This window comes from Electrophorus electricus, chromosome 3, assembly GCF_041902795.1.
Source record: "Electrophorus electricus isolate QZ-2024a chromosome 3, ASM4190279v1, whole genome shotgun sequence".
In the NCBI taxonomy this organism is placed as follows: Eukaryota; Metazoa; Chordata; class Actinopteri; order Gymnotiformes; family Gymnotidae; genus Electrophorus; species Electrophorus electricus.
The window spans coordinates 10,124,954-10,147,888 of NC_137499.1; the positions used below are offsets into that span (position 1 = coordinate 10,124,954).

At 41.6% G+C, this 22,935-nt stretch overlaps 6 non-coding genes across 6 annotated transcripts; 3 read left to right on the plus strand and 3 right to left on the minus strand.

Annotated features, from left to right (window-relative positions):
- Positions 1–520: 520 nt before the first annotated feature.
- trnan-guu (transfer RNA asparagine (anticodon GUU)) lies at positions 521–594 on the plus strand. Its single transcript has one exon. It is a non-coding gene; the product is annotated as a tRNA-Asn (tRNA).
- Positions 595–694: 100 nt separating this feature from the next.
- trnak-cuu (transfer RNA lysine (anticodon CUU)) lies at positions 695–767 on the minus strand. Its single transcript has one exon. It is a non-coding gene; the product is annotated as a tRNA-Lys (tRNA).
- A 3,157-nt stretch (positions 768–3,924) lies between these two features.
- Positions 3,925–3,998, plus strand: trnan-guu (transfer RNA asparagine (anticodon GUU)). The gene has a single exon. It is a non-coding gene; the product is annotated as a tRNA-Asn (tRNA).
- Positions 3,999–4,098: 100 nt separating this feature from the next.
- trnak-cuu (transfer RNA lysine (anticodon CUU)) lies at positions 4,099–4,171 on the minus strand. Its single transcript has one exon. It is a non-coding gene; the product is annotated as a tRNA-Lys (tRNA).
- Positions 4,172–7,328: 3,157 nt separating this feature from the next.
- trnan-guu (transfer RNA asparagine (anticodon GUU)) lies at positions 7,329–7,402 on the plus strand. The gene has a single exon. It is a non-coding gene; the product is annotated as a tRNA-Asn (tRNA).
- A 100-nt stretch (positions 7,403–7,502) lies between these two features.
- Positions 7,503–7,575, minus strand: trnak-cuu (transfer RNA lysine (anticodon CUU)). Its single transcript has one exon. It is a non-coding gene; the product is annotated as a tRNA-Lys (tRNA).
- Between the last annotated feature and the right edge of the window lie 15,360 nt (positions 7,576–22,935).

Below are 22,935 nucleotides of genomic sequence, written 5' to 3' on the forward strand. Positions count from 1 at the left end.
TTCAACGTCATTAGAACTGTATTTTTAAGAGGAGAAAGTCTAACCACACGTAATTCAGATAATCGATACAAATGGACGGAACATGCGTAAACAAGCTCATAATATAAGAAACCCAGGGCTGGTAATTATATATGATGGTGTTTCGTGGACAAAAAGACCAAATCTATGTATGAAGTTGGTCTTAATATTGCATCATTTGCTCTGCTGCTGGTTGCGACATACAAGAAACCCAACAAAAGGTCATTCAGAGAAGAGCAAGCAGAAAAGCGATATTGACCCTGATGCTCCTTTCTCGTTGCAGTGGCTCCTCGTTACACCAGAAGTCATCAAACAGGACAAGGTTGTGTGAATTTATTTTCAGAGAAGTGGAAGAAATACTGGGACTCTTTTCTCTGTGATACGATCGGTAAGCGCGCTCGGCTCTTAAGCGAAAGGATGATGGAGTTCCTCCTTTACATTTGGTCTTAATATTGCATCATTTGCTCAGCTGCTGGCGTGAACTGTATAAACAGTAACACATGTCTCTGTGGCGCAATAGGTTAGCGCGTTCGGCTGTTAACCGAAAGGATGGTGGTTCAAGCCCACCCAGGGACGCTGACCGGGTAGTTGCTGTGTTTTGTTTTTTCACTAGCAAAGTCTTAGATTGCTTGAAATAGTTCTACTCAACTCTGAAAGACAAAGAGAGATAACATCACGCCCAACGTGGGGCTTGAACCCACGACCCTGAGATTAAGAGTCTCATGCTCTACCGACTGAGCTAGCCAGGCAACCGTACTCTGCTTTTTCACGCGTTTGCTCTCGCAGCCCATTAACGCTGATATGTTCAGCTGGACGTTAGCGATGCTTGCGGTGTGTTGCACAGAGTCAAGAAATTTAACATTAAAAGCATACTTAACCTGGTGCTCGCGCTCTGGTGATCTGCAGCTTGGGAGTCTCAAGTACCAATAACTCAGCTAACACCTGTTCCATTCATGTGCCTAATAATGGAGTGCCTCCTTCTAAGATTTTAACCCCTTTCATTTACACTTGGGAGTGTAAAGCAGTAGAAAAGGGATATTGACCCTGATGCTGCTTTCTCTTTGCAGTAGCTCGTCGTTACTTCAAAAGCAATGGAACAGCAATCGCATCACAGAGAAAACAAAGTTGTGTGAATTTATTTTCAGAGAAGTGGAAGAAATACTGGGACTCTCTTTTCTCTGTGATACGATCGGTAAGCGCGCTCGGCTGTTAAGCGAAAGGATAATGGAGTTCCTCTACATTTGCGAGCCAAAAGCGTCTTCTGTTAGTCCCTTTGTTGAGTGAATCCATTTTAACTGGGTGTTCAACGTCATTAGAACTGTATTTTTAAGAGGAGAAAGTCTAACCACACGTAATTCAGATAATCGATACAAATGGACGGAACATGCGTAAACAAGCTCATAATATAAGAAACCCAGGACTGGTAATTATATATGATGGTGTTTCGTGGACAAAAAGACCAAATCTATGTATGAAGTTGGTCTTAATATTGCATCATTTGCTCTGCTGCTGGTTGCGACATACAAGAAACCCAACAAAAGGTCATTCAGAGAAGAGCAAGCAGAAAAGCGATATTGACCCTGATGCTCCTTTCTCGTTGCAGTGGCTCCTCGTTACACCAGAAGTCATCAAACAGGACAAGGTTGTGGGAATTTATTTTCATAGGAGTGGAAGAAATACTGGGACTCTCTTTTCTCTGTGATACGATCGGTAAGCGCGCTCGGCTGTTAAGCGAAAGGATAATGGAGTTCCTCCTTTACATTTGCGAGCCAAAAGCGTCTTCTGTTAGTCCCTTTGTTGAGTGAATCCATTTTAACTGGGTGTTCAACGTCATTAGAACTGTATTTTTAAGAGGAGAAAGTCTAACCACACGTAATTCAGATAATCGATACAAATGGACGGAACATGCGTAAACAAGCTCATAATATAAGAAACCCAGGGCTGGTAATTATATATGATGGTGTTTCGTGGACAAAAAGACCAAATCTATGTATGAAGTTGGTCTTAATATTGCATCATTTGCTCTGCTGCTGGTTGCGACATACAAGAAACCCAACAAAAGGTCATTCAGAGAAGAGCAAGCAGAAAAGCGATATTGACCCTGATGCTCCTTTCTCATTGCAGTGGCTCCTCGTTACACCAGAAGTCATCAAACAGGACAAGGTTGTGGGAATTTATTTTCATAGGAGTGGAAGAAATACTGGGACTCTCTTTTCTCTGTGATACGATCGGTAAGCGCGCTCGGCTGTTAAGCGAAAGGATAATGGAGTTCCTCCTTTACATTTGCGAGCCAAAAGCGTCTTCTGTTAGTCCCTTTGTTGAGTGAATCCATTTTAACTGGGTGTTCAACGTCATTAGAACTGTATTTTTAAGAGGAGAAAGTCTAACCACACGTAATTCAGATAATCGATACAAATGGACGGAACATGCGTAAACAAGCTCATAATATAAGAAACCCAGGGCTGGTAATTATATATGATGGTGTTTCGTGGACAAAAAGACCAAATCTATGTATGAAGTTGGTCTTAATATTGCATCATTTGCTCTGCTGCTGGTTGCGACATACAAGAAACCCAACAAAAGGTCATTCAGAGAAGAGCAAGCAGAAAAGCGATATTGACCCTGATGCTCCTTTCTCGTTGCAGTGGCTCCTCGTTACACCAGAAGTCATCAAACAGGACAAGGTTGTGGGAATTTATTTTCATAGAAGTGGAAGAAATACTGGGACTTTGTTTTCTCTGTGATGCGATCGGTAAGCGCGCTCGGCTGTTAAGCGAAAGGATGATGGAGTTCCTCCTTTACATTTGCGAGCCAAAAGCGTCTTCTGTTAGTCCCTTTGTTGAGTGAATCCATTTTAACTGGGTGTTCAACGTCATTAGAACTGTATTTTTAAGAGGAGAAAGTCTAACCACACGTAATTCAGATAATCGATACAAATGGACGGAACATGCGTAAACAAGCTCATAATATAAGAAACCCAGGGCTGGTAATTATATATGATGGTGTTTCGTGGACAAAAAGACCAAATCTATGTATGAAGTTGGTCTTAATATTGCATCATTTGCTCTGCTGCTGGTTGCGACATACAAGAAACCCAACAAAAGGTCATTCAGAGAAGAGCAAGCAGAAAAGCGATATTGACCCTGATGCTCCTTTCTCGTTGCAGTGGCTCCTCGTTACACCAGAAGTCATCAAACAGGACAAGGTTGTGGGAATTTATTTTCATAGAAGTGGAAGAAATACTGGGACTCTCTTTTCTCTGTGATACGATCGGTAAGCGCGCTCGGCTGTTAAGCGAAAGGATAATGGAGTTCCTCCTTTACATTTGCGAGCCAAAAGCGTCTTCTGTTAGTCCCTTTGTTGAGTGAATCCATTTTAACTGGGTGTTCAACGTCATTAGAACTGTATTTTTAAGAGGAGAAAGTCTAACCACACGTAATTCAGATAATCGAAACAAATGGACGGAAAATGCGTAAACAAGCTCATAATATAAGAAACCCAGGGCTGGTAATTATATATGATGGTGTTTCGTGGACAAAAAGACCAAATCTATGTATGAAGTTGGTCTTAATATTGCATCATTTGCTCTGCTGCTGGTTGCGACATACAAGAAACCCAACAAAAGGTCATTCAGAGAAGAGCAAGCAGAAAAGCGATATTGACCCTGATGCTCCTTTCTCGTTGCAGTGGCTCCTCGTTACACCAGAAGTCATCAAACAGGACAAGGTTGTGTGAATTTATTTTCAGAGAAGTGGAAGAAATACTGGGACTCTTTTCTCTGTGATACGATCGGTAAGCGCGCTCGGCTCTTAAGCGAAAGGATGATGGAGTTCCTCCTTTACATTTGGTCTTAATATTGCATCATTTGCTCAGCTGCTGGCGTGAACTGTATAAACAGTAACACATGTCTCTGTGGCGCAATAGGTTAGCGCGTTCGGCTGTTAACCGAAAGGATGGTGGTTCAAGCCCACCCAGGGACGCTGACCGGGTAGTTGCTGTGTTTTGTTTTTTCACTAGCAAAGTCTTAGATTGCTTGAAATAGTTCTACTCAACTCTGAAAGACAAAGAGAGATAACATCACGCCCAACGTGGGGCTTGAACCCACGACCCTGAGATTAAGAGTCTCATGCTCTACCGACTGAGCTAGCCAGGCAACCGTACTCTGCTTTTTCACGCGTTTGCTCTCGCAGCCCATTAACGCTGATATGTTCAGCTGGACGTTAGCGATGCTTGCGGTGTGTTGCACAGAGTCAAGAAATTTAACATTAAAAGCATACTTAACCTGGTGCTCGCGCTCTGGTGATCTGCAGCTTGGGAGTCTCAAGTACCAATAACTCAGCTAACACCTGTTCCATTCATGTGCCTAATAATGGAGTGCCTCCTTCTAAGATTTTAACCCCTTTCATTTACACTTGGGAGTGTAAAGCAGTAGAAAAGGGATATTGACCCTGATGCTGCTTTCTCTTTGCAGTGGCTCGTCGTTACTTCAAAAGCAATGGAACAGCAATCGCATCACAGAGAAAACAAAGTTGTGTGAATTTATTTTCAGAGAAGTGGAAGAAATACTGGGACTCTCTTTTCTCTGTGATACGATCGGTAAGCGCGCTCGGCTGTTAAGCGAAAGGATAATGGAGTTCCTCTACATTTGCGAGCCAAAAGCGTCTTCTGTTAGTCCCTTTGTTGAGTGAATCCATTTTAACTGGGTGTTCAACGTCATTAGAACTGTATTTTTAAGAGGAGAAAGTCTAACCACACGTAATTCAGATAATCGATACAAATGGACGGAACATGCGTAAACAAGCTCATAATATAAGAAACCCAGGGCTGGTAATTATATATGATGGTGTTTCGTGGACAAAAAGACCAAATCTATGTATGAAGTTGGTCTTAATATTGCATCATTTGCTCTGCTGCTGGTTGCGACATACAAGAAACCCAACAAAAGGTCATTCAGAGAAGAGCAAGCAGAAAAGCGATATTGACCCTGATGCTCCTTTCTCGTTGCAGTGGCTCCTCGTTACACCAGAAGTCATCAAACAGGACAAGGTTGTGGGAATTTATTTTCATAGGAGTGGAAGAAATACTGGGACTCTCTTTTCTCTGTGATACGATCGGTAAGCGCGCTCGGCTGTTAAGCGAAAGGATAATGGAGTTCCTCCTTTACATTTGCGAGCCAAAAGCGTCTTCTGTTAGTCCCTTTGTTGAGTGAATCCATTTTAACTGGGTGTTCAACGTCATTAGAACTGTATTTTTAAGAGGAGAAAGTCTAACCACACGTAATTCAGATAATCGATACAAATGGACGGAACATGCGTAAACAAGCTCATAATATAAGAAACCCAGGGCTGGTAATTATATATGATGGTGTTTCGTGGACAAAAAGACCAAATCTATGTATGAAGTTGGTCTTAATATTGCATCATTTGCTCTGCTGCTGGTTGCGACATACAAGAAACCCAACAAAAGGTCATTCAGAGAAGAGCAAGCAGAAAAGCGATATTGACCCTGATGCTCCTTTCTCGTTGCAGTGGCTCCTCGTTACACCAGAAGTCATCAAACAGGACAAGGTTGTGGGAATTTATTTTCATAGAAGTGGAAGAAATACTGGGACTCTCTTTTCTCTGTGATACGATCGGTAAGCGCGCTCGGCTGTTAAGCGAAAGGATAATGGAGTTCCTCCTTTACATTTGCGAGCCAAAAGCGTCTTCTGTTAGTCCCTTTGTTGAGTGAATCCATTTTAACTGGGTGTTCAACGTCATTAGAACTGTATTTTTAAGAGGAGAAAGTCTAACCACACGTAATTCAGATAATCGATACAAATGGACGGAACATGCGTAAACAAGCTCATAATATAAGAAACCCAGGGCTGGTAATTATATATGATGGTGTTTCGTGGACAAAAAGACCAAATCTATGTATGAAGTTGGTCTTAATATTGCATCATTTGCTCTGCTGCTGGTTGCGACATACAAGAAACCCAACAAAAGGTCATTCAGAGAAGAGCAAGCAGAAAAGCGATATTGACCCTGATGCTCCTTTCTCGTTGCAGTGGCTCCTCGTTACACCAGAAGTCATCAAACAGGACAAGGTTGTGGGAATTTATTTTCATAGAAGTGGAAGAAATACTGGGACTTTGTTTTCTCTGTGATGCGATCGGTAAGCGCGCTCGGCTGTTAAGCGAAAGGATGATGGAGTTCCTCCTTTACATTTGCGAGCCAAAAGCGTCTTCTGTTAGTCCCTTTGTTGAGTGAATCCATTTTAACTGGGTGTTCAACGTCATTAGAACTGTATTTTTAAGAGGAGAAAGTCTAACCACACGTAATTCAGATAATCGATACAAATGGACGGAACATGCGTAAACAAGCTCATAATATAAGAAACCCAGGGCTGGTAATTATATATGATGGTGTTTCGTGGACAAAAAGACCAAATCTATGTATGAAGTTGGTCTTAATATTGCATCATTTGCTCTGCTGCTGGTTGCGACATACAAGAAACCCAACAAAAGGTCATTCAGAGAAGAGCAAGCAGAAAAGCGATATTGACCCTGATGCTCCTTTCTCGTTGCAGTGGCTCCTCGTTACACCAGAAGTCATCAAACAGGACAAGGTTGTGGGAATTTATTTTCATAGAAGTGGAAGAAATACTGGGACTCTCTTTTCTCTGTGATACGATCGGTAAGCGCGCTCGGCTGTTAAGCGAAAGGATAATGGAGTTCCTCCTTTACATTTGCGAGCCAAAAGCGTCTTCTGTTAGTCCCTTTGTTGAGTGAATCCATTTTAACTGGGTGTTCAACGTCATTAGAACTGTATTTTTAAGAGGAGAAAGTCTAACCACACGTAATTCAGATAATCGAAACAAATGGACGGAACATGCGTAAACAAGCTCATAATATAAGAAACCCAGGGCTGGTAATTATATATGATGGTGTTTCGTGGACAAAAAGACCAAATCTATGTATGAAGTTGGTCTTAATATTGCATCATTTGCTCTGCTGCTGGTTGCGACATACAAGAAACCCAACAAAAGGTCATTCAGAGAAGAGCAAGCAGAAAAGCGATATTGACCCTGATGCTCCTTTCTCGTTGCAGTGGCTCCTCGTTACACCAGAAGTCATCAAACAGGACAAGGTTGTGTGAATTTATTTTCAGAGAAGTGGAAGAAATACTGGGACTCTTTTCTCTGTGATACGATCGGTAAGCGCGCTCGGCTCTTAAGCGAAAGGATGATGGAGTTCCTCCTTTACATTTGGTCTTAATATTGCATCATTTGCTCAGCTGCTGGCGTGAACTGTATAAACAGTAACACATGTCTCTGTGGCGCAATAGGTTAGCGCGTTCGGCTGTTAACCGAAAGGATGGTGGTTCAAGCCCACCCAGGGACGCTGACCGGGTAGTTGCTGTGTTTTGTTTTTTCACTAGCAAAGTCTTAGATTGCTTGAAATAGTTCTACTCAACTCTGAAAGACAAAGAGAGATAACATCACGCCCAACGTGGGGCTTGAACCCACGACCCTGAGATTAAGAGTCTCATGCTCTACCGACTGAGCTAGCCAGGCAACCATACTCTGCTTTTTCACGCGTTTGCTCTCGCAGCCCATTAACGCTGATATGTTCAGCTGGACGTTAGCGATGCTTGCGGTGTGTTGCACAGAGTCAAGAAATTTAACATTAAAAGCATACTTAACCTGGTGCTCGCGCTCTGGTGATCTGCAGCTTGGGAGTCTCAAGTACCAATAACTCAGCTAACACCTGTTCCATTCATGTGCCTAATAATGGAGTGCCTCCTTCTAAGATTTTAACCCCTTTCATTTACACTTGGGAGTGTAAAGCAGTAGAAAAGGGATATTGACCCTGATGCTGCTTTCTCTTTGCAGTGGCTCGTCGTTACTTCAAAAGCAATGGAACAGCAATCGCATCACAGAGAAAACAAAGTTGTGTGAATTTATTTTCAGAGAAGTGGAAGAAATACTGGGACTCTCTTTTCTCTGTGATACGATCGGTAAGCGCGCTCGGCTGTTAAGCGAAAGGATAATGGAGTTCCTCTACATTTGCGAGCCAAAAGCGTCTTCTGTTAGTCCCTTTGTTGAGTGAATCCATTTTAACTGGGTGTTCAACGTCATTAGAACTGTATTTTTAAGAGGAGAAAGTCTAACCACACGTAATTCAGATAATCGATACAAATGGACGGAACATGCGTAAACAAGCTCATAATATAAGAAACCCAGGGCTGGTAATTATATATGATGGTGTTTCGTGGACAAAAAGACCAAATCTATGTATGAAGTTGGTCTTAATATTGCATCATTTGCTCTGCTGCTGGTTGCGACATACAAGAAACCCAACAAAAGGTCATTCAGAGAAGAGCAAGCAGAAAAGCGATATTGACCCTGATGCTCCTTTCTCGTTGCAGTGGCTCCTCGTTACACCAGAAGTCATCAAACAGGACAAGGTTGTGGGAATTTATTTTCATAGGAGTGGAAGAAATACTGGGACTCTCTTTTCTCTGTGATACGATCGGTAAGCGCGCTCGGCTGTTAAGCGAAAGGATAATGGAGTTCCTCCTTTACATTTGCGAGCCAAAAGCGTCTTCTGTTAGTCCCTTTGTTGAGTGAATCCATTTTAACTGGGTGTTCAACGTCATTAGAACTGTATTTTTAAGAGGAGAAAGTCTAACCACACGTAATTCAGATAATCGATACAAATGGACGGAACATGCGTAAACAAGCTCATAATATAAGAAACCCAGGGCTGGTAATTATATATGATGGTGTTTCGTGGACAAAAAGACCAAATCTATGTATGAAGTTGGTCTTAATATTGCATCATTTGCTCTGCTGCTGGTTGCGACATACAAGAAACCCAACAAAAGGTCATTCAGAGAAGAGCAAGCAGAAAAGCGATATTGACCCTGATGCTCCTTTCTCGTTGCAGTGGCTCCTCGTTACACCAGAAGTCATCAAACAGGACAAGGTTGTGGGAATTTATTTTCATAGAAGTGGAAGAAATACTGGGACTCTCTTTTCTCTGTGATACGATCGGTAAGCGCGCTCGGCTGTTAAGCGAAAGGATAATGGAGTTCCTCCTTTACATTTGCGAGCCAAAAGCGTCTTCTGTTAGTCCCTTTGTTGAGTGAATCCATTTTAACTGGGTGTTCAACGTCATTAGAACTGTATTTTTAAGAGGAGAAAGTCTAACCACACGTAATTCAGATAATCGATACAAATGGACGGAACATGCGTAAACAAGCTCATAATATAAGAAACCCAGGGCTGGTAATTATATATGATGGTGTTTCGTGGACAAAAAGACCAAATCTATGTATGAAGTTGGTCTTAATATTGCATCATTTGCTCTGCTGCTGGTTGCGACATACAAGAAACCCAACAAAAGGTCATTCAGAGAAGAGCAAGCAGAAAAGCGATATTGACCCTGATGCTCCTTTCTCGTTGCAGTGGCTCCTCGTTACACCAGAAGTCATCAAACAGGACAAGGTTGTGGGAATTTATTTTCATAGAAGTGGAAGAAATACTGGGACTTTGTTTTCTCTGTGATGCGATCGGTAAGCGCGCTCGGCTGTTAAGCGAAAGGATGATGGAGTTCCTCCTTTACATTTGCGAGCCAAAAGCGTCTTCTGTTAGTCCCCTTTGTTGAGTGAATCCATTTTAACTGGGTGTTCAACGTCATTAGAACTGTATTTTTAAGAGGAGAAAGTCTAACCACACGTAATTCAGATAATCGATACAAATGGACGGAACATGCGTAAACAAGCTCATAATATAAGAAACCCAGGGCTGGTAATTATATATGATGGTGTTTCGTGGACAAAAAGACCAAATCTATGTATGAAGTTGGTCTTAATATTGCATCATTTGCTCTGCTGCTGGTTGCGACATACAAGAAACCCAACAAAAGGTCATTCAGAGAAGAGCAAGCAGAAAAGCGATATTGACCCTGATGCTCCTTTCTCGTTGCAGTGGCTCCTCGTTACACCAGAAGTCATCAAACAGGACAAGGTTGTGGGAATTTATTTTCATAGAAGTGGAAGAAATACTGGGACTCTCTTTTCTCTGTGATACGATCGGTAAGCGCGCTCGGCTGTTAAGCGAAAGGATAATGGAGTTCCTCCTTTACATTTGCGAGCCAAAAGCGTCTTCTGTTAGTCCCTTTGTTGAGTGAATCCATTTTAACTGGGTGTTCAACGTCATTAGAACTGTATTTTTAAGAGGAGAAAGTCTAACCACACGTAATTCAGATAATCGATACAAATGGACGGAACATGCGTAAACAAGCTCATAATATAAGAAACCCAGGGCTGGTAATTATATATGATGGTGTTTCGTGGACAAAAAGACCAAATCTATGTATGAAGTTGGTCTTAATATTGCATCATTTGCTCTGCTGCTGGTTGCGACATACAAGAAACCCAACAAAAGGTCATTCAGAGAAGAGCAAGCAGAAAAGCGATATTGACCCTGATGCTCCTTTCTCGTTGCAGTGGCTCCTCGTTACACCAGAAGTCATCAAACAGGACAAGGTTGTGTGAATTTATTTTCAGAGAAGTGGAAGAAATACTGGGACTCTTTTCTCTGTGATACGATCGGTAAGCGCGCTCGGCTGTTAAGCGAAAGGATAATGGAGTTCCTCCTTTACATTTGCGAGCCAAAAGCGTCTTCTGTTAGTCCCTTTGTTGAGTGAATCCATTTTAACTGGGTGTTCAACGTCATTAGAACTGTATTTTTAAGAGGAGAAAGTCTAACCACACGTAATTCAGATAGTCGATACAAATGGACGGAACATGCGTAAACAAGCTCATAATATAAGAAACCCAGGGCTGGTAATTATATATGATGGTGTTTCGTGGACAAAAAGACCAAATCTATGTATGAAGTTGGTCTTAATATTGCATCATTTGCTCTGCTGCTGGTTGCGACATACAAGAAACCCAACAAAAGGTCATTCAGAGAAGAGCAAGCAGAAAAGCGATATTGACCCTGATGCTCCTTTCTCGTTGCAGTGGCTCCTCGTTACACCAGAAGTCATCAAACAGGACAAGGTTGTGGGAATTTATTTTCATAGGAGTGGAAGAAATACTGGGACTCTCTTTTCTCTGTGATACGATCGGTAAGCGCGCTCGGCTGTTAAGCGAAAGGATAATGGAGTTCCTCCTTTACATTTGCGAGCCAAAAGCGTCTTCTGTTAGTCCCTTTGTTGAGTGAATCCATTTTAACTGGGTGTTCAACGTCATTAGAACTGTATTTTTAAGAGGAGAAAGTCTAACCACACGTAATTCAGATAATCGATACAAATGGACGGAACATGCGTAAACAAGCTCATAATATAAGAAACCCAGGGCTGGTAATTATATATGATGGTGTTTCGTGGACAAAAAGACCAAATCTATGTATGAAGTTGGTCTTAATATTGCATCATTTGCTCTGCTGCTGGTTGCGACATACAAGAAACCCAACAAAAGGTCATTCAGAGAAGAGCAAGCAGAAAAGCGATATTGACCCTGATGCTCCTTTCTCGTTGCAGTGGCTCCTCGTTACACCAGAAGTCATCAAACAGGACAAGGTTGTGGGAATTTATTTTCATAGAAGTGGAAGAAATACTGGGACTTTGTTTTCTCTGTGATGCGATCGGTAAGCGCGCTCGGCTGTTAAGCGAAAGGATGATGGAGTTCCTCCTTTACATTTGCGAGCCAAAAGCGTCTTCTGTTAGTCCCTTTGTTGAGTGAATCCATTTTAACTGGGTGTTCAACGTCATTAGAACTGTATTTTTAAGAGGAGAAAGTCTAACCACACGTAATTCAGATAATCGATACAAATGGACGGAACATGCGTAAACAAGCTCATAATATAAGAAACCCAGGGCTGGTAATTATATATGATGGTGTTTCGTGGACAAAAAGACCAAATCTATGTATGAAGTTGGTCTTAATATTGCATCATTTGCTCTGCTGCTGGTTGCGACATACAAGAAACCCAACAAAAGGTCATTCAGAGAAGAGCAAGCAGAAAAGCGATATTGACCCTGATGCTCCTTTCTCGTTGCAGTGGCTCCTCGTTACACCAGAAGTCATCAAACAGGACAAGGTTGTGGGAATTTATTTTCATAGAAGTGGAAGAAATACTGGGACTCTCTTTTCTCTGTGATACGATCGGTAAGCGCGCTCGGCTGTTAAGCGAAAGGATAATGGAGTTCCTCCTTTACATTTGCGAGCCAAAAGCGTCTTCTGTTAGTCCCTTTGTTGAGTGAATCCATTTTAACTGGGTGTTCAACGTCATTAGAACTGTATTTTTAAGAGGAGAAAGTCTAACCACACGTAATTCAGATAATCGATACAAATGGACGGAACATGCGTAAACAAGCTCATAATATAAGAAACCCAGGGCTGGTAATTATATATGATGGTGTTTCGTGGACAAAAAGACCAAATCTATGTATGAAGTTGGTCTTAATATTGCATCATTTGCTCTGCTGCTGGTTGCGACATACAAGAAACCCAACAAAAGGTCATTCAGAGAAGAGCAAGCAGAAAAGCGATATTGACCCTGATGCTCCTTTCTCGTTGCAGTGCCTCCTCGTTACACCAGAAGTCATCAAACAGGACAAGGTTGTGGGAATTTATTTTCATAGAAGTGGAAGAAATACTGGGACTCTCTTTTCTCTGTGATACGATCGGTAAGCGCGCTCGGCTGTTAAGCGAAAGGATAATGGAGTTCCTCCTTTACATTTGCGAGCCAAAAGCGTCTTCTGTTAGTCCCTTTGTTGAGTGAATCCATTTTAACTGGGTGTTCAACGTCATTAGAACTGTATTTTTAAGAGGAGAAAGTCTAACCACACGTAATTCAGATAATCGATACAAATGGACGGAACATGCGTAAACAAGCTCATAATATAAGAAACCCAGGGCTGGTAATTATATATGATGGTGTTTCGTGGACAAAAAGACCAAATCTATGTATGAAGTTGGTCTTAATATTGCATCATTTGCTCTGCTGCTGGTTGCGACATACAAGAAACCCAACAAAAGGTCATTCAGAGAAGAGCAAGCAGAAAAGCGATATTGACCCTGATGCTCCTTTCTCGTTGCAGTGGCTCCTCGTTACACCAGAAGTCATCAAACAGGACAAGGTTGTGGGAATTTATTTTCATAGAAGTGGAAGAAATACTGGGACTTTGTTTTCTCTGTGATGCGATCGGTAAGCGCGCTCGGCTGTTAAGCGAAAGGATGATGGAGTTCCTCCTTTACATTTGCGAGCCAAAAGCGTCTTCTGTTAGTCCCTTTGTTGAGTGAATCCATTTTAACTGGGTGTTCAACGTCATTAGAACTGTATTTTTAAGAGGAGAAAGTCTAACCACACGTAATTCAGATAATCGATACAAATGGACGGAACATGCGTAAACAAGCTCATAATATAAGAAACCCAGGGCTGGTAATTATATATGATGGTGTTTCGTGGACAAAAAGACCAAATCTATGTATGAAGTTGGTCTTAATATTGCATCATTTGCTCTGCTGCTGGTTGCGACATACAAGAAACCCAACAAAAGGTCATTCAGAGAAGAGCAAGCAGAAAAGCGATATTGACCCTGATGCTCCTTTCTCGTTGCAGTGGCTCCTCGTTACACCAGAAGTCATCAAACAGGACAAGGTTGTGGGAATTTATTTTCATAGAAGTGGAAGAAATACTGGGACTCTCTTTTCTCTGTGATACGATCGGTAAGCGCGCTCGGCTGTTAAGCGAAAGGATAATGGAGTTCCTCCTTTACATTTGCGAGCCAAAAGCGTCTTCTGTTAGTCCCTTTGTTGAGTGAATCCATTTTAACTGGGTGTTCAACGTCATTAGAACTGTATTTTTAAGAGGAGAAAGTCTAACCACACGTAATTCAGATAATCGATACAAATGGACGGAACATGCGTAAACAAGCTCATAATATAAGAAACCCAGGGCTGGTAATTATATATGATGGTGTTTCGTGGACAAAAAGACCAAATCTATGTATGAAGTTGGTCTTAATATTGCATCATTTGCTCTGCTGCTGGTTGCGACATACAAGAAACCCAACAAAAGGTCATTCAGAGAAGAGCAAGCAGAAAAGCGATATTGACCCTGATGCTCCTTTCTCGTTGCAGTGGCTCCTCGTTACACCAGAAGTCATCAAACAGGACAAGGTTGTGGGAATTTATTTTCATAGAAGTGGAAGAAATACTGGGACTCTCTTTTCTCTGTGATACGATCGGTAAGCGCGCTCGGCTGTTAAGCGAAAGGATAATGGAGTTCCTCCTTTACATTTGCGAGCCAAAAGCGTCTTCTGTTAGTCCCTTTGTTGAGTGAATCCATTTTAACTGGGTGTTCAACGTCATTAGAACTGTATTTTTAAGAGGAGAAAGTCTAACCACACGTAATTCAGATAGTCGATACAAATGGACGGAACATGCGTAAACAAGCTCATAATATAAGAAACCCAGGGCTGGTAATTATATATGATGGTGTTTCGTGGACAAAAAGACCAAATCTATGTATGAAGTTGGTCTTAATATTGCATCATTTGCTCTGCTGCTGGTTGCGACATACAAGAAACCCAACAAAAGGTCATTCAGAGAAGAGCAAGCAGAAAAGCGATATTGACCCTGATGCTCCTTTCTCGTTGCAGTGGCTCCTCGTTACACCAGAAGTCATCAAACAGGACAAGGTTGTGGGAATTTATTTTCATAGGAGTGGAAGAAATACTGGGACTCTCTTTTCTCTGTGATACGATCGGTAAGCGCGCTCGGCTGTTAAGCGAAAGGATAATGGAGTTCCTCCTTTACATTTGCGAGCCAAAAGCGTCTTCTGTTAGTCCCTTTGTTGAGTGAATCCATTTTAACTGGGTGTTCAACGTCATTAGAACTGTATTTTTAAGAGGAGAAAGTCTAACCACACGTAATTCAGATAATCGATACAAATGGACGGAACATGCGTAAACAAGCTCATAATATAAGAAACCCAGGGCTGGTAATTATATATGATGGTGTTTCGTGGACAAAAAGACCAAATCTATGTATGAAGTTGGTCTTAATATTGCATCATTTGCTCTGCTGCTGGTTGCGACATACAAGAAACCCAACAAAAGGTCATTCAGAGAAGAGCAAGCAGAAAAGCGATATTGACCCTGATGCTCCTTTCTCGTTGCAGTGGCTCCTCGTTACACCAGAAGTCATCAAACAGGACAAGGTTGTGGGAATTTATTTTCATAGAAGTGGAAGAAATACTGGGACTTTGTTTTCTCTGTGATGCGATCGGTAAGCGCGCTCGGCTGTTAAGCGAAAGGATGATGGAGTTCCTCCTTTACATTTGCGAGCCAAAAGCGTCTTCTGTTAGTCCCTTTGTTGAGTGAATCCATTTTAACTGGGTGTTCAACGTCATTAGAACTGTATTTTTAAGAGGAGAAAGTCTAACCACACGTAATTCAGATAATCGATACAAATGGACGGAACATGCGTAAACAAGCTCATAATATAAGAAACCCAGGGCTGGTAATTATATATGATGGTGTTTCGTGGACAAAAAGACCAAATCTATGTATGAAGTTGGTCTTAATATTGCATCATTTGCTCTGCTGCTGGTTGCGACATACAAGAAACCCAACAAAAGGTCATTCAGAGAAGAGCAAGCAGAAAAGCGATATTGACCCTGATGCTCCTTTCTCGTTGCAGTGGCTCCTCGTTACACCAGAAGTCATCAAACAGGACAAGGTTGTGGGAATTTATTTTCATAGAAGTGGAAGAAATACTGGGACTCTCTTTTCTCTGTGATACGATCGGTAAGCGCGCTCGGCTGTTAAGCGAAAGGATAATGGAGTTCCTCCTTTACATTTGCGAGCCAAAAGCGTCTTCTGTTAGTCCCTTTGTTGAGTGAATCCATTTTAACTGGGTGTTCAACGTCATTAGAACTGTATTTTTAAGAGGAGAAAGTCTAACCACACGTAATTCAGATAATCGATACAAATGGACGGAACATGCGTAAACAAGCTCATAATATAAGAAACCCAGGGCTGGTAATTATATATGATGGTGTTTCGTGGACAAAAAGACCAAATCTATGTATGAAGTTGGTCTTAATATTGCATCATTTGCTCTGCTGCTGGTTGCGACATACAAGAAACCCAACAAAAGGTCATTCAGAGAAGAGCAAGCAGAAAAGCGATATTGACCCTGATGCTCCTTTCTCGTTGCAGTGGCTCCTCGTTACACCAGAAGTCATCAAACAGGACAAGGTTGTGTGAATTTATTTTCAGAGAAGTGGAAGAAATACTGGGACTCTTTTCTCTGTGATACGATCGGTAAGCGCGCTCGGCTGTTAAGCGAAAGGATAATGGAGTTCCTCCTTTACATTTGCGAGCCAAAAGCGTCTTCTGTTAGTCCCTTTGTTGAGTGAATCCATTTTAACTGGGTGTTCAACGTCATTAGAACTGTATTTTTAAGAGGAGAAAGTCTAACCACACGTAATTCAGATAGTCGATACAAATGGACGGAACATGCGTAAACAAGCTCATAATATAAGAAACCCAGGGCTGGTAATTATATATGATGGTGTTTCGTGGACAAAAAGACCAAATCTATGTATGAAGTTGGTCTTAATATTGCATCATTTGCTCTGCTGCTGGTTGCGACATACAAGAAACCCAACAAAAGGTCATTCAGAGAAGAGCAAGCAGAAAAGCGATATTGACCCTGATGCTCCTTTCTCGTTGCAGTGGCTCCTCGTTACACCAGAAGTCATCAAACAGGACAAGGTTGTGGGAATTTATTTTCATAGGAGTGGAAGAAATACTGGGACTCTCTTTTCTCTGTGATACGATCGGTAAGCGCGCTCGGCTGTTAAGCGAAAGGATAATGGAGTTCCTCCTTTACATTTGCGAGCCAAAAGCGTCTTCTGTTAGTCCCTTTGTTGAGTGAATCCATTTTAACTGGGTGTTCAACGTCATTAGAACTGTATTTTTAAGAGGAGAAAGTCTAACCACACGTAATTCAGATAATCGATACAAATGGACGGAACATGCGTAAACAAGCTCATAATATAAGAAACCCAGGGCTGGTAATTATATATGATGGTGTTTCGTGGACAAAAAGACCAAATCTATGTATGAAGTTGGTCTTAATATTGCATCATTTGCTCTGCTGCTGGTTGCGACATACAAGAAACCCAACAAAAGGTCATTCAGAGAAGAGCAAGCAGAAAAGCGATATTGACCCTGATGCTCCTTTCTCGTTGCAGTGGCTCCTCGTTACACCAGAAGTCATCAAACAGGACAAGGTTGTGGGAATTTATTTTCATAGGAGTGGAAGAAATACTGGGACTCTCTTTTCTCTGTGATACGATCGGTAAGCGCGCTCGGCTGTTAAGCGAAAGGATAATGGAGTTCCTCCTTTACATTTGCGAGCCAAAAGCGTCTTCTGTTAGTCCCTTTGTTGAGTGAATCCATTTTAACTGGGTGTTCAACGTCATTAGAACTGTATTTTTAAGAGGAGAAAGTCTAACCACACGTAATTCAGATAATCGATACAAATGGACGGAACATGCGTAAACAAGCTCATAATATAAGAAACCCAGGGCTGGTAATTATATATGATGGTGTTTCGTGGACAAAAAGACCAAATCTATGTATGAAGTTGGTCTTAATATTGCATCATTTGCTCTGCTGCTGGTTGCGACATACAAGAAACCCAACAAAAGGTCATTCAGAGAAGAGCAAGCAGAAAAGCGATATTGACCCTGATGCTCCTTTCTCGTTGCAGTGGCTCCTCGTTACACCAGAAGTCATCAAACAGGACAAGGTTGTGGGAATTTATTTTCATAGAAGTGGAAGAAATACTGGGACTTTGTTTTCTCTGTGATGCGATCGGTAAGCGCGCTCGGCTGTTAAGCGAAAGGATGATGGAGTTCCTCCTTTACATTTGCGAGCCAAAAGCGTCTTCTGTTAGTCCCTTTGTTGAGTGAATCCATTTTAACTGGGTGTTCAACGTCATTAGAACTGTATTTTTAAGAGGAGAAAGTCTAACCACACGTAATTCAGATAATCGATACAAATGGACGGAACATGCGTAAACAAGCTCATAATATAAGAAACCCAGGGCTGGTAATTATATATGATGGTGTTTCGTGGACAAAAAGACCAAATCTATGTATGAAGTTGGTCTTAATATTGCATCATTTGCTCTGCTGCTGGTTGCGACATACAAGAAACCCAACAAAAGGTCATTCAGAGAAGAGCAAGCAGAAAAGCGATATTGACCCTGATGCTCCTTTCTCGTTGCAGTGGCTCCTCGTTACACCAGAAGTCATCAAACAGGACAAGGTTGTGGGAATTTATTTTCATAGAAGTGGAAGAAATACTGGGACTCTCTTTTCTCTGTGATACGATCGGTAAGCGCGCTCGGCTGTTAAGCGAAAGGATAATGGAGTTCCTCCTTTACATTTGCGAGCCAAAAGCGTCTTATGTTAGTCCCTTTGTTGAGTGAATCCATTTTAACTGGGTGTTCAACGTCATTAGAACTGTATTTTTAAGAGGAGAAAGTCTAACCACACGTAATTCAGATAATCGATACAAATGGACGGAACATGCGTAAACAAGCTCATAATATAAGAAACCCAGGGCTGGTAATTATATATGATGGTGTTTCGTGGACAAAAAGACCAAATCTATGTATGAAGTTGGTCTTAATATTGCATCATTTGCTCTGCTGCTGGTTGCGACATACAAGAAACCCAACAAAAGGTCATTCAGAGAAGAGCAAGCAGAAAAGCGATATTGACCCTGATGCTCCTTTCTCGTTGCAGTGGCTCCTCGTTACACCAGAAGTCATCAAACAGGACAAGGTTGTGTGAATTTATTTTCAGAGAAGTGGAAGAAATACTGGGACTCTTTTCTCTGTGATACGATCGGTAAGCGCGCTCGGCTGTTAAGCGAAAGGATAATGGAGTTCCTCCTTTACATTTGCGAGCCAAAAGCGTCTTCTGTTAGTCCCTTTGTTGAGTGAATCCATTTTAACTGGGTGTTCAACGTCATTAGAACTGTATTTTTAAGAGGAGAAAGTCTAACCACACGTAATTCAGATAGTCGATACAAATGGACGGAACATGCGTAAACAAGCTCATAATATAAGAAACCCAGGGCTGGTAATTATATATGATGGTGTTTCGTGGACAAAAAGACCAAATCTATGTATGAAGTTGGTCTTAATATTGCATCATTTGCTCTGCTGCTGGTTGCGACATACAAGAAACCCAACAAAAGGTCATTCAGAGAAGAGCAAGCAGAAAAGCGATATTGACCCTGATGCTCCTTTCTCGTTGCAGTGGCTCCTCGTTACACCAGAAGTCATCAAACAGGACAAGGTTGTGGGAATTTATTTTCATAGGAGTGGAAGAAATACTGGGACTCTCTTTTCTCTGTGATACGATCGGTAAGCGCGCTCGGCTGTTAAGCGAAAGGATAATGGAGTTCCTCCTTTACATTTGCGAGCCAAAAGCGTCTTCTGTTAGTCCCTTTGTTGAGTGAATCCATTTTAACTGGGTGTTCAACGTCATTAGAACTGTATTTTTAAGAGGAGAAAGTCTAACCACACGTAATTCAGATAATCGATACAAATGGACGGAACATGCGTAAACAAGCTCATAATATAAGAAACCCAGGGCTGGTAATTATATATGATGGTGTTTCGTGGACAAAAAGACCAAATCTATGTATGAAGTTGGTCTTAATATTGCATCATTTGCTCTGCTGCTGGTTGCGACATACAAGAAACCCAACAAAAGGTCATTCAGAGAAGAGCAAGCAGAAAAGCGATATTGACCCTGATGCTCCTTTCTCGTTGCAGTGGCTCATCGTTACACCAGAAGTCATCAAACAGGACAAGGTTGTGGGAATTTATTTTCATAGAAGTGGAAGAAATACTGGGACTTTGTTTTCTCTGTGATGCGATCGGTAAGCGCGCTCGGCTGTTAAGCGAAAGGATGATGGAGTTCCTCCTTTACATTTGCGAGCCAAAAGCGTCTTCTGTTAGTCCCTTTGTTGAGTGAATCCATTTTAACTGGGTGTTCAACGTCATTAGAACTGTATTTTTAAGAGGAGAAAGTCTAACCACACGTAATTCAGATAATCGATACAAATGGACGGAACATGCGTAAACAAGCTCATAATATAAGAAACCCAGGGCTGGTAATTATATATGATGGTGTTTCGTGGACAAAAAGACCAAATCTATGTATGAAGTTGGTCTTAATATTGCATCATTTGCTCTGCTGCTGGTTGCGACATACAAGAAACCCAACAAAAGGTCATTCAGAGAAGAGCAAGCAGAAAAGCGATATTGACCCTGATGCTCCTTTCTCGTTGCAGTGGCTCCTCGTTACACCAGAAGTCATCAAACAGGACAAGGTTGTGGGAATTTATTTTCATAGAAGTGGAAGAAATACTGGGACTCTCTTTTCTCTGTGATACGATCGGTAAGCGCGCTCGGCTGTTAAGCGAAAGGATAATGGAGTTCCTCCTTTACATTTGCGAGCCAAAAGCGTCTTCTGTTAGTCCCTTTGTTGAGTGAATCCATTTTAACTGGGTGTTCAACGTCATTAGAACTGTATTTTTAAGAGGAGAAAGTCTAACCACACGTAATTCAGATAATCGATACAAATGGACGGAACATGCGTAAACAAGCTCATAATATAAGAAACCCAGGGCTGGTAATTATATATGATGGTGTTTCGTGGACAAAAAGACCAAATCTATGTATGAAGTTGGTCTTAATATTGCATCATTTGCTCTGCTGCTGGTTGCGACATACAAGAAACCCAACAAAAGGTCATTCAGAGAAGAGCAAGCAGAAAAGCGATATTGACCCTGATGCTCCTTTCTCGTTGCAGTGGCTCCTCGTTACACCAGAAGTCATCAAACAGGACAAGGTTGTGGGAATTTATTTTCATAGAAGTGGAAGAAATACTGGGACTTTGTTTTCTCTGTGATGCGATCGGTAAGCGCGCTCGGCTGTTAAGCGAAAGGATGATGGAGTTCCTCCTTTACATTTGCGAGCCAAAAGCGTCTTCTGTTAGTCCCTTTGTTGAGTGAATCCATTTTAACTGGGTGTTCAACGTCATTAGAACTGTATTTTTAAGAGGAGAAAGTCTAACCACACGTAATTCAGATAATCGATACAAATGGACGGAACATGCGTAAACAAGCTCATAATATAAGAAACCCAGGGCTGGTAATTATATATGATGGTGTTTCGTGGACAAAAAGACCAAATCTATGTATGAAGTTGGTCTTAATATTGCATCATTTGCTCTGCTGCTGGTTGCGACATACAAGAAACCCAACAAAAGGTCATTCAGAGAAGAGCAAGCAGAAAAGCGATATTGACCCTGATGCTCCTTTCTCGTTGCAGTGGCTCCTCGTTACACCAGAAGTCATCAAACAGGACAAGGTTGTGGGAATTTATTTTCATAGAAGTGGAAGAAATACTGGGACTCTCTTTTCTCTGTGATACGATCGGTAAGCGCGCTCGGCTGTTAAGCGAAAGGATAATGGAGTTCCTCCTTTACATTTGCGAGCCAAAAGCGTCTTCTGTTAGTCCCTTTGTTGAGTGAATCCATTTTAACTGGGTGTTCAACGTCATTAGAACTGTATTTTTAAGAGGAGAAAGTCTAACCACACGTAATTCAGATAATCGATACAAATGGACGGAACATGCGTAAACAAGCTCATAATATAAGAAACCCAGGGCTGGTAATTATATATGATGGTGTTTCGTGGACAAAAAGACCAAATCTATGTATGAAGTTGGTCTTAATATTGCATCATTTGCTCTGCTGCTGGTTGCGACATACAAGAAACCCAACAAAAGGTCATTCAGAGAAGAGCAAGCAGAAAAGCGATATTGACCCTGATGCTCCTTTCTCGTTGCAGTGGCTCCTCGTTACACCAGAAGTCATCAAACAGGACAAGGTTGTGTGAATTTATTTTCAGAGAAGTGGAAGAAATACTGGGACTCTTTTCTCTGTGATACGATCGGTAAGCGCGCTCGGCTGTTAAGCGAAAGGACAATGGAGTTCCTCCTTTACATTTGCGAGCCAAAAGCGTCTTCTGTTAGTCCCTTTGTTGAGTGAATCCATTTTAACTGGGTGTTCAACGTCATTAGAACTGTATTTTTAAGAGGAGAAAGTCTAACCACACGTAATTCAGATAGTCGATACAAATGGACGGAACATGCGTAAACAAGCTCATAATATAAGAAACCCAGGGCTGGTAATTATATATGATGGTGTTTCGTGGACAAAAAGACCAAATCTATGTATGAAGTTGGTCTTAATATTGCATCATTTGCTCTGCTGCTGGTTGCGACATACAAGAAACCCAACAAAAGGTCATTCAGAGAAGAGCAAGCAGAAAAGCGATATTGACCCTGATGCTCCTTTCTCGTTGCAGTGGCTCCTCGTTACACCAGAAGTCATCAAACAGGACAAGGTTGTGGGAATTTATTTTCATAGGAGTGGAAGAAATACTGGGACTCTCTTTTCTCTGTGATACGATCGGTAAGCGCGCTCGGCTGTTAAGCGAAAGGATAATGGAGTTCCTCCTTTACATTTGCGAGCCAAAAGCGTCTTCTGTTAGTCCCTTTGTTGAGTGAATCCATTTTAACTGGGTGTTCAACGTCATTAGAACTGTATTTTTAAGAGGAGAAAGTCTAACCACACGTAATTCAGATAATCGATACAAATGGACGGAACATGCGTAAACAAGCTCATAATATAAGAAACCCAGGGCTGGTAATTATATATGATGGTGTTTCGTGGACAAAAAGACCAAATCTATGTATGAAGTTGGTCTTAATATTGCATCATTTGCTCTGCTGCTGGTTGCGACATACAAGA